The sequence below is a fragment of the Genypterus blacodes genome, unplaced genomic scaffold (assembly GCF_046128005.1).
Source record: "Genypterus blacodes isolate CSIRO-AG114 ecotype Tasmania unplaced genomic scaffold, CSIRO-AGI_Gbla_v1 ptg000332l_1, whole genome shotgun sequence".
NCBI classification, from domain to species: domain Eukaryota; kingdom Metazoa; phylum Chordata; class Actinopteri; order Ophidiiformes; family Ophidiidae; genus Genypterus; species Genypterus blacodes.
Window position 1 is genome coordinate 130706 of NW_027467117.1, and position 11386 is coordinate 142091.

The following is an 11386-nucleotide window of genomic DNA, read 5'->3' on the forward strand; positions in this document are numbered from 1 at the left end:
TTTGGAAATAGATCAGGAGAGACGCTGGGAGTTCCCCTGAGACCTGCTGTCACAAAGACACTTGGGTTTTTATCAAAAAGGAAAATGCAAATGTGAAGTTCTGTCAAGGCAAAAACTTCCAAAAACGCCTCGTCCTGTAAACATATGATGAAAAGGCCACAGTGCTGATTTGCCTCCAGCTGTAGTCAGTTTGTATTGTTGCTTTAAAGAAGCTTTGGTAGCGTTAACAGTGTAATGATGCATCCACTCACTGCTTCATGTGAGGTCTGAAGCTCATGTGGATCACAGAGGAGCAGAGTCTGTCATTAACACACACACACACTCCTGTGGCTCCAGACTAAGTCACTACCTCAGACGTTCACTTACTTTTATTGTTGTCGTGTCGTTACTTTAATCAGGCTGAGTTTGTTTATTGTTTACCTTTAAGTTTTATTTTAGAAAACTTTCCCAGAGTTTGTTTCCCTGTAGTGTTCCACTTATCTAATATACCACTAATGTACCACCAGGGGGCGCTTAAAGTGCAACCGGAGGTCCTCACACCACAGTTTGAGAACCACTGGCTTAACATTATTAAGAGTATACTTGGTCTGATGCTAACTAGCTGTAGCATAAACATCACCTGCGCAGCTAACGTTAAAATATGGATTTATTCACTTCCTGTCATCACATTCAGTTACTTCTCTTTACAAACTCACCTCTTCTTCCTGAAAGGTAAAATTGTCCGGTTCTTCGTTTACGTCATTAACCTCCGACATTACGACAAAACTACCCGCTAACTACTCAGTTTCTGTTTGTCAGCGTACAAGCATCGAACCAGCGGCTTAGAAAGAGATAAACAACCATTATTAAGGCTGCATCTGCTGTTTAGCGCGTTAAAAACGAAGGTAACTGTAGCTCGAATGGAGGAAGAACGTTTAGCGTCTAAATGAAACTCCAGTAACCTTAGAAACGAGACTACAAGCAGCGCCGAGGACAAACAGAGCGAAACGCAAAAGGAAAAGGAAAACGCGTTCCTTTAAAAAATATGAAATCATTTATTTTATTTGTTACACTTCATCCTCATTGGCCTTTATTTGTTTTACTGTATATTTCTTTTTTCTTTTTACTGATTTGTGGATTTTTTACAGTTTTTTTTTCCTGTGTTTGTTTTGTATATTTCATTTTAAAGAATCTCTTTGATTTATTGGACACTACTTGTTTAAATTGCTTAAAATCAATATCATTTTAGAAACAATAACGATTTGAAAAAGAATTCTATGGCGTATTTCCTCCCCTCCTTCAATTTGTTTTAAAGATTCTATTCTAGGACAGCGTGAGGATAAGAATAAAGATAACACAGTATGTTCTCATCACTTTATCACTTTATCACTGGTGATAAGAGCCAGACATGAAAACAAAACACATTTTTTAGTTTTATGTATTGAAATCAAACAAAATGAGTGAATCAGATCATGCTTACTTCTTAAATGTGAATAAATCAGCCGTGTTGTGCGACAGTAACACATTTACTGTGTAGCATATTGATCAGATAAGCCATCAGAGGTCAGTGAGGCCGTTGTGTTGCTGCACAGCGGTGGTGTCATGGGGCCGTGGGCAGCGAGCTCGGCGGGGTCAGAGGGCCCAGACCTTGTAGGTGAATCACAGGACCAGAAGAACAAAAATGTGTTTGGCCATGAACAATGCAGACTTTTTCCATGACATTTTTGATCACAAAGGCCGGTTCCTCTCTCCCGTGGTGAAAGCGCTGCACTCATGCTGGACTCCGTCTCTTTGAGGAGATTCCAGTGGCCCACTCAGGTTTTCCCATACACATTCCCATGGGCTTTCTAAAAGGAACCCAGTCTCCTTCCTCAAACTTTCAAAGAAGAACAGTGTGTCCTCCATCCCAAAGCGTTTGTTGCCGAGACACACTGAGGCCTGTTCTCCGATCTCGTGACGTTCCAGGAGGAAAAACAAAACAACAAGAAAGGAGGCAGATCAGACTATTTTTTCCTTCAAAGGCCAGCGCTGAATTCCAGTGTGACAATGAGAGGCACAGACTCTACTACACCTATGTGGCCCGCAAGGTCAACACCATCCAGTTCATCCAGGTCCAGGGATGTACAAGGCTTTCACAAAGGTCACAGCGGGTCACCGCTCGGCTTCAGTGCCGGGGCTGATGGGTAGACGGGCGACAGCTTTGGTGCGACGCTCGATCAGCCCGTGCTTGTGTTTCCTTAGGCGCTTTAACATTCATTGACCAAGTTCAATTGCTCAAAAAGGCTCCATCAGCAGGCCGCGTCTGCTCAGATTAGGACCCCGGCCCTTTGTCGGTGGGCAAGGTGTCTGTTGCTTTTGTCAGAGTGCATAGAAGCCAGACAGCGGCCAGACAGACCCGAGCTGCCGATTTACACAGCAGATTATGCCAGTCAATGGTGGCTCCGGCCCAAACGGAGCCGCGGTTTGGACAGCAGCCGCGTGTTTACATTGTGGAAGGTTTTCTGTTTCTCGACTGTAGCCATTATCTTGGCAGCCATTGGGCCAATCGTTTCCATCTGGGCCTTTGAGGAAAGAAACATCCTTCTCCTAATGCAACCACAGGTCACAGATCAACCATAACAACCAGCTGATTTGTTTTCCCATTAAGGACACATGGAGTACAATTACACTTCCAGCTGTAGGAATCCACCTGATTGAAACCTACCAGCATGTTTCTAATGATTCAAAATGTAAACACTGCCCATAAATGAAATTTCTCTCATGCATGACCTCAAGATGACATTACAAAACCCAGAGCTGGATGAATGGATGCCTCCTCTCAATGCACTGAGCCAGATTATAGGCTTATTATAGGAGTTAGGGGACCTGCATGCAGACCTAAGGGCTGGTTAAAGCTGTTAAAGGCACGTGAGGTGGGAAATATTCAAGCAAGCTAATCCAGGTCAGATCATATTGGAGGCTTAATCACCCTTATGTTGCATTCTGAGGAATCTTTTCTCTGTCGAATCTCATTTCGACTCACGCAGCTCAAACGGCGTTCCCCTCATCTGCCTCTGCTCCTCTCCTCTCCTCTCCTCTCCTCTCCTCTCCTCTGAGCTGAGCCACGCACCTCCTTCATCCTTCAGACCCCCCACTTTGAGATAAGCTCTCCCTCAGTGATGAAGGCCGTGGATGGGCTGGACTTGGATGAAGATTTGGATGGCGTTTCAAAGTCATCCTGATGTCGGCAGTGTGACGTTGGAACATCTAAAGCTGCTGCATGACTGTGGGATTACTGGAGAAGGAAATTCCTCAAAACAAGCTGAAGGTTAGAATTGTCTACAAAAGAAGTTCAACCGAAACTCAACCCGTTTAGTCAAACATTTGTTTAGACACACTCTTAATTTTCTCTTGCAAATATTGTACAATGAGCATCAGTGTCTTTCCCTCTGAACTGAGGGACTGAAGTCTGTGTGTGTGTGTGTGTGTGTGTGTGTGTGTGTGTGTGTGCACAGTGAGCTAAACTAAAGAGAGCATGTATGGAGGAAAGAGCTGCACTGTGTGAGGACAGAGTGGCTCTCAGTCTACAGGAGACAAACCCATGGAGCAGGAGACAGACAGGGAGACAGACAGTCAGGGAGACAGACAGGGCGACAGTCAGGGAGACAGACAGTCAGGGCCGTTGCGTTCTGTTTCTGCTGTAACATAAAACGGCACAAATAAGGAAAACTGACTCCTAAAATGTGTATCACACTCAGTTCTGTCCATACATGAAGTTCTGTGGTCATACGTGTTATCATGGAGTCACAGCTCCTTGCTCAGACTCCCTCCTGTGATCCTCCACTCTCTCTGACATTCAGAGGAATCTTCCCACGTGACAAACACCCACATGGGAACTAAGAGGGATAAACCTTAATAACAAAAAGAAGAGTTGGCCCACAGTGCAGTGCTGCTCTGAGGGTCCCGTGACTCGGCCCCCCGTGACTCGGCCCCCCTGTGACTCGGCCCCCCTGTGACTCGGTCCCCCGTCACAGGACAGGAGAAGCTTTACTGCCGATAATCCTCTTTCTCTGAAAACGCATCTCCAATTCCAGCTAACGAACACCTGAGGTGAGCCTGAGCCACGTTACTGAGCCTGAGGCACGTTACTGAGCCTGAGGCACGTTACTGAGCCTGAGCCACGTTACTGAGCCACGTTACTGAGCCTGAGCCACGTTACTGAGCCTGAGGCACGTTACTGAGTCTGAGGCACGTTACTGAGCCTGAGGCACGTTACTGAGTCTGAGCCACGTTACTGAGCCTGAGCCACGTTACTGAGCCTGAGCCACGTTACTGAGCCTGAGGCACGTTACTGAGCCTGAGGCACGTTACTGAGCCTGAGGCACGTTACTGAGTCTGAGGCACGTTACTGAGCCTGAGGCACGTTACTGAGTCTGAGCCACGTTACTGAGCCTGAGCCACGTTACTGAGCCTGAGCCACGTTACTGAGCCTGAGGCACGTTACTGAGCCTGAGGCACGTTACTGAGCCTGAGGCACGTTACTGAGCCTGAGCCACGTTACTGAGTCTGAGCCACGTTACTGAGCCTGAGCCACGTTACTATGCCTATTTGTTTCAGTTTAAACTGAGTTGTTATCCTCATTTCTCATATTTGTGTCAAAATGAAACAACAAAATTCATTACAACAACAACATAAATACAAATGTTTTGTTGCAGAATGAGCCTGGAGTGCAGTTCACATGTTGATGAAGGTTTGCAGTGAGAGCCTGCAGCAATCTAACTTAGTGATCTGTACTGTGGCACAGAGAGAAGCCATTCTTCTCTGCATCACAGTCAGAGGCAGGATCACTATCAGGACAGGAAGGCTGACAGAGTCACACAACAACAGCAAGAAACATCACACTCATATGTACAGTAAAGCCATCTTAGTCTCCATTTCAGTTTGTAGAAGACATTCAGAATACACACCAGCTCTCCATCTGTCCGATCAGAGCTCTATTAACAAGTCTGTGTTCAACGGTGGGTTGAGTTGTGAGTCCTGGGCTCTGATCCTACTCTTGTCTTCAGGTTGATCAGGTCCATCTGCCACATGCAAGGTGACACAACGTGACACTGAGCAAACGCCACACGCCAAGCAGGAAATGCAGTCCTGGCACTGACCTCGCTTAACCTTATCCAAGATAAAACTGAGATTGATGGACATTTAATGCTAAAATAAGATAATCCACAGCCTTGACAGCCCAATGTTGGTAACATGCCTCAAATTATATTCACTCAGGTTTGCCTTATATAGCAGAAGCTTGTTTCCACAGCTACTTTGTACACTTCCTCCTCTACTATAGCCTCTCCTGAACCTTTATCACAATGTTCATTAAATGACTATGTATAAAAGTACCCTCTTTGTATTCAGGCTGTAGTTATTCCACTAAAGAACAGTGTAGCAGTAACAGGTTTAACAGAATCCCTTAGGTGTGGGGAGAAACATCCTTGAGTGGAGCCACAAACCCAGAGCGTGGTGAATCAGACGAGACACAACACAGAGGCAGCAGATAGCAGCCTTTATCACCAGCTGATGTTCCCATTCTCCCCTGGCCCACACAGCCATCACAAAGCCGTATCAAGGCATTTACACTGGACGTCACCGCGGCCTCAGCCAGGCTTTATCACAGCGCTCCACAGCGGCACACAGCCTGTCGCCGCACACGGGCATTCGCTCCCAGACACACATGGAACACATGGAACACATGGAACACACTGGGTTTAAAATGCAGCCTTTCAAGGGACCAGCACGCGATCCAGGCTTGTCACTCAGAGAGTTTATTAAAGGTTATAAATAGAACATCTACACATAAGTACATCAAGGACGGAGATATGAATAGAGAAAGAAATACATCAAGGAGCTCTGTGGTCTGGTGAAGTTTGTTTGTTTAGCTCAGCATCACATACAATGTCTCAAAGGGCTTTACAGGCCAACAAAGCCGTGGTTCCCGGCCCAGCCCAGACCGCTCTGAGACAACAACGCTACAACTCCGTCCAAATATGAAAGAAATGCAGCAATGTAAAGAGAAGCGATGGGAGAAACGTCGGGAGGTCCAGGGTCTCGACGGGAGCCATAGGTGGGGACGCAGGAGACAAAGGAGACAAAAACAACGACGTAACAATAGAGCAGGGGAAAATGTAAAGACAAAGACGCAGATGGAAACGCTTTGGCCCACAAGTCACCAAGGTCAGAGGGATTCTGGGTCCAAATTAAAATGTCATGGATTTTCTATTTACTTACACTTATTTGGAAAAACTTCAGTCCTGTTTCTGAATGTAAGTTAGATGTTTGGATCGTTCTCAAAACTGCAGCTGTTTTGCCTAATGCTGAGGTTTGAGCCTCAGGTAACCCATGACAACCTGACAAAATGGCATTTTGAGCAAACAGGAGCTTAATGATGTGTCCACAGTATAAATGATTAAAGCTTATTGAGACAGAATCAGTCAGCTGAGCCTGATCAGATGAGCCTGATCAGGTGAGCACGTGTCACATTCTCATATTCTCCGGCTGCACTGTGTGTTATCGTAGCTGTGCTCTTTTACAAACACACTAAACAAAACATTGATTAGAATCACATTGATTAAAGCAAAGTGAGATTGTCAAACATACACACACACACACACACACACACACACTGGAGTAGATTCTGTGTAACCCTTGGCTGTGACCTCTGTGTTTACTATCACAGCCCTTTGCTGAGCTCGTCTAAATCTCTGCACAACATTCTGCCTCATCGCTCCTCTGCATTTATAAGAGACAGCTCATATCTTTACAACGAGGGTATTTTAAAAATAAAATGGAATGATAAAAGGATCATGCCGTGCGACCAATCGGTCTTTGTCCTTGGTCTCATACAACATCACACCCTTCATATCAGCCAGTATTACTGCAGCACTGACGCGCCGTTCATTCATGTCAGCCGTCGGCGTCTCTCATTGGCTGAGGGCGCGAGGTGCAGAGTGACGTCGGTGAAAACCAACGCCTTAACTTTCCATGAGAGGTAAGCGAGGGGGAGAAAGCCCCGTGACAGCCAGGCGGCGTCGTGTTACCAAAGTCAGGGTTAGGTCATCAACAATTCAACAGGTAGACGAGGAAAGGGTGTGACATCACCTCGTCTGCCCCCCCCCCCCCCCCCCGACAAATCACAACAGAAGATACTACATGTGCTTCAGTCATAAAGGTTCATACGTAAATCAGCTCACAACGTCTAATCTATCATCACAATAATACCTTAAACCATCATACAGCCAGATGTTATAATCTCCTGCTCTAATCTGAAGGTTAACCTCGTACTCTGCCTCTCATTAAGGTGCTTCTTACCTCTAATCATAACTCTTTACTGCATCTATATTTCTCTGTAAAGCACTTTGATTTGCTGCATGTGTGTGAAAAGTGCAAATAAAGCTTTTCTTTGCTTTGAGGCGATGTGTTTCAGTCACTTCACACACACACACACACACACACACACACACACTTGGCTGTCTCATGAGCAGTCATTCGCTGGAGGAAAGAAAAGAAGCATTCAGGCCCGACAATGACATCAGTGATTCCTAGAACTCCTTCCAGCGCCAGCATCAACTCACACTCTATCAAGCCCCACACACACACACACACACACACATCACTCTGATAATATTAGGCTATTATCTGTCACCATTATGTTGGAGCTGTGTCCCTTGATATCCTTACAGATTGCTGTCATTTGGTTCAGACCCACAGGTCGTTATGTAAACAAACTAACCAGGAAGTATTCACACCCTCACTTCTATGGAAATATACTACACATTGGAAATTCATAATCAAGCTCAACTTCATTTGTGAACAAACTGCATCACTGTCACTTTAGTGTAACTGAAGCATGTTTGGTGTTGATGCATGAGGTCGGAAGGCCTTTGAGCCATATGGATGCTGAATGTGTTGAAAAGCCTCTAAGTTAAGTTATGTGTTTATTTACCTATGAAATATTTGTATTCAGTAGCCAAGACGAACAAAAAGTACCCAGAGAAAAATGTTGCATTAGATTCTGACAGACGGCTCTCAGTGCTGAAGATCAGACAGGAAGACCAGACAAGTGTTCAACCTCCAGATTATGATCATCTTATTACACAAGCATCAAGATCAAACTTAAGATACGAGGATTGACGATTTTAGAAATGTGTGATGTTGGCCTCTTACAGAAATGAAGAAGAAGAAGAAGAAGAAGAAGAAGCAGGTTCTATTCTAACTGGAACTTTAATTAATGAGAGATATCAATCTTGTTTTTAAATCCTGTTCTGGCTGGTGTGTGACCTCAGCTCTCTGGACACTTTGGTGTGCAGACTTTTCCCTTCTCTCAGGCTTCACTTTATGTTTCATATTGAGATAAATGGTTATTTGGCTTCATATGCTGCTGCTGTGCCATGAAGAGATAAAGCCAAAGCTCCTCTTTGCTCCTCTCAGCTATTTGTTTTTATTTGCTTTATGACTTAATGAAATCTGGATCATATAAACGCCTGAATCCCTCACACACCATCGCACCATAACGCCACACGGCCACACAATCCAATTGAACTCAGTCTGCTCAGTGTGTGTGTGTGTGTGTGTGTGTGTGTGTGTGTGTGTGTGTGTGTGTGCGTGTGTGTGTGCAGCTTCAGTTGCCACATTGAACTGGACAGAGAAAAGCCCCAGATCCTCTTTCAGCCGCCCGTCTCTGTGTTCACACTCGTGACGGGCGAACTTAATCACTTGTGTCAAAGTAAATTTCAAAGAATATTCAAAGAAAAATCTCTGTTATCTCACCGTTTTCAGGCAAACTGTGGAGAAAACTGATTTAGAAGCGAGTGAAGGTTCAAATTTGAAGGTCAACTTTTATGTTATTATAGAAGCTCAGTGATTATGAGAGAACCAGCTTCTATCAGGGAGCCACACACACACACACACACACACATACACACACACACGCAACACAACACAACACAACACAAAACAAGCAGGGTATGCTAGTACAAGTATTTTCTGTTTTCTTCTGGAGCTCTACAGAGGAGCTCTACAGAGCAGCTCTTCAGAGAAGCTCTACCTGAGCCGGATTGACAGAAACGCCACAGTTCTACAACTTTCTAACCTATTGATAATAATGAAAGTCAGTGACCTACTTAAGAAGTAAAACTGCCTGAAAATAATGAAATAATTGGTTATGTGTTCCCATGCCAGGCCAGTTCATCTTCATCCTCTCTTCATCTTTGGTCATTTGAAGTTCCGTCTCATCGGGTCTCAGGTTCAACATGATAAAGTGACGTCACCTCTTTGGGTTCTTGACGCTGTGTGAGGGGGAATAGAGGCCATGTCGTTATATAAACATATGCGTACAGAATGTGACCTCATTTCCCAGATTCTATGCAACGTGACTGCATGCTGCTGCCCTGCTGAGGAGACTTTGGTTTTAGGAGGCAAATCAATAAGTCTGCTGCTTAGGCTGCTCTCACTCAGTGATGAGGGAATGAGGGAGAACTGCAGTGAGCCGGCAGAACACTGGAGCTTCAGTCACGAGAGGAGTGTGAGTGGTGTTCCTGCTGCAGGAGCGCCGGGCTCTCACATTCCTCCCTACAAAGCTTCAGGTCACAACATCACACACACGCTGTGTCCAAACGGCTGTTTAGATCTGTGTTTGACTGACATTTCTTCAGATTGCGGTCTCTTGCTTGTAACATTGTGTTTTAGAGATTGAATCGACACGTTTTGTCATATGATCAAGTAATTGCAGCTCTTAAACTCTTTGCCCCGTTTCTGTTGATTGGAGAGATAAATATAGGAGATGGGAGTGAGCATCAGGCTCAGTCTCATCCGTGTGACCACCAGTGTGAAGTTTCTGTCAATGGCACCTTTGGGTGACAGACGAGCAGAGCAGCTGAGGGCAGGATGTGGGCAGCGGCAGCAGCAGCAGCAGCAGCAGCGGCCTCTTCTCTCCAGCACACACGTGTGTGACTCAAACAAAGACAATTTATGACACTGTTGGATCATCAGGAGTTAGATTCCTTGTTTCTAAGGCAACAGTCAACCTCTGGATGATGAAATCAGAGTCAGGTGTGTCACATTGCTCTGAGCTGCCATGGCACTTCCTCTCTGAGCAGGTGGTGGCACTGTGAGCGTTAGGCAGCAGCACTGGGTGACATGATGTCTCTACAAAGTGTCACAAAGACGCACAAACATTCACTTTCATGAAACGTCACTACTTAAAATCTTGAAAGAACTCACAAAAATAGAGCTTCACGGTTTTTCCCGCCACGCGTGACAGACAGAAGACTGCAAGTGAAATGGAAACTCTGCTGTGGTCGACTTCCCTCCAAAACAAGCAGTTTCATCTTGACTCACAGCAGCGTTTCCTCTGTGATGGTGAGATCGCTCTACCTCTGCTCTCATCACAGAGCAGATTTGAACCAGAGGAGCCTGCTGCATGCAAGGTGAACAGGAAATCAGGTGAACTTTGATTCACACGTGTGTTCATCTTGACACACTTTACAGGGACAGATCCTCTCCACTGCTTTTATCACACGGTACATATGATAAAGCTGAATCAGTGCTAATAAAGCCACTGCATCTCATTCTAAAACCGAGCTGATGATGTGTGAGCAAAGATCAGATACAGATTCAGACACGTGGAGCGCTCCTTCATTATTAAGACTTATTGTTATTCTTTTACAATTTAGTTAAATCTGAGTTTTTGCTAATTATCTCTTCAACTGGTGTCAAATGTGACACACGGTGACTCATCATCTCATGTTTACAGTCTATGCGAGTGAATATGAATGAATAATTACAATTTGGAGCCATCTCTGTCTTCCCTGAAATTGTTAAAATGTAGCCTCTATATTTAGATGTGTGTAGATAATCAAACACATGAACATTCATACATCCATACACTCATAAATGTGTGTATTTATCAGCCTGTACACGTTTTAATTGAGACTTTCTCAGTATCCTTGACTGCACTGTCGTAAAACAGGGGATTTTGTAGGTTGTAAATGTAAACACGGCGTTTATTCTATTATGAAAACACTCTTTTAAATCTAAATAAAGATGAAATGATTGTCCGGGCGTTTATAAACAGAGGCACATTGCATCCTTAAGCCTGCCCTCTCTTCCTGGTCGGGATTGTAGTAGTGGGTCGTACCAAATGGCACAGAATAGGGGTCAACGAAACCAAAAACGTACATTTTACCTCAATTTCAGTTGAAATGTATATTAATATTGTGTATATATGATATCAGTTACGCGTTTAATCTGCAGGTGGTGAGACTTTTCACGGATGAAGCTCAGAAAGTCGCTGGGTGACAGGTGCGGCGGAAGCGAGCGCCCCTCTCCGGGTGTGGGCGTGGGCTCGTGTCTGGAAGCTAGGCAGGGCGCCGGGGTCGGA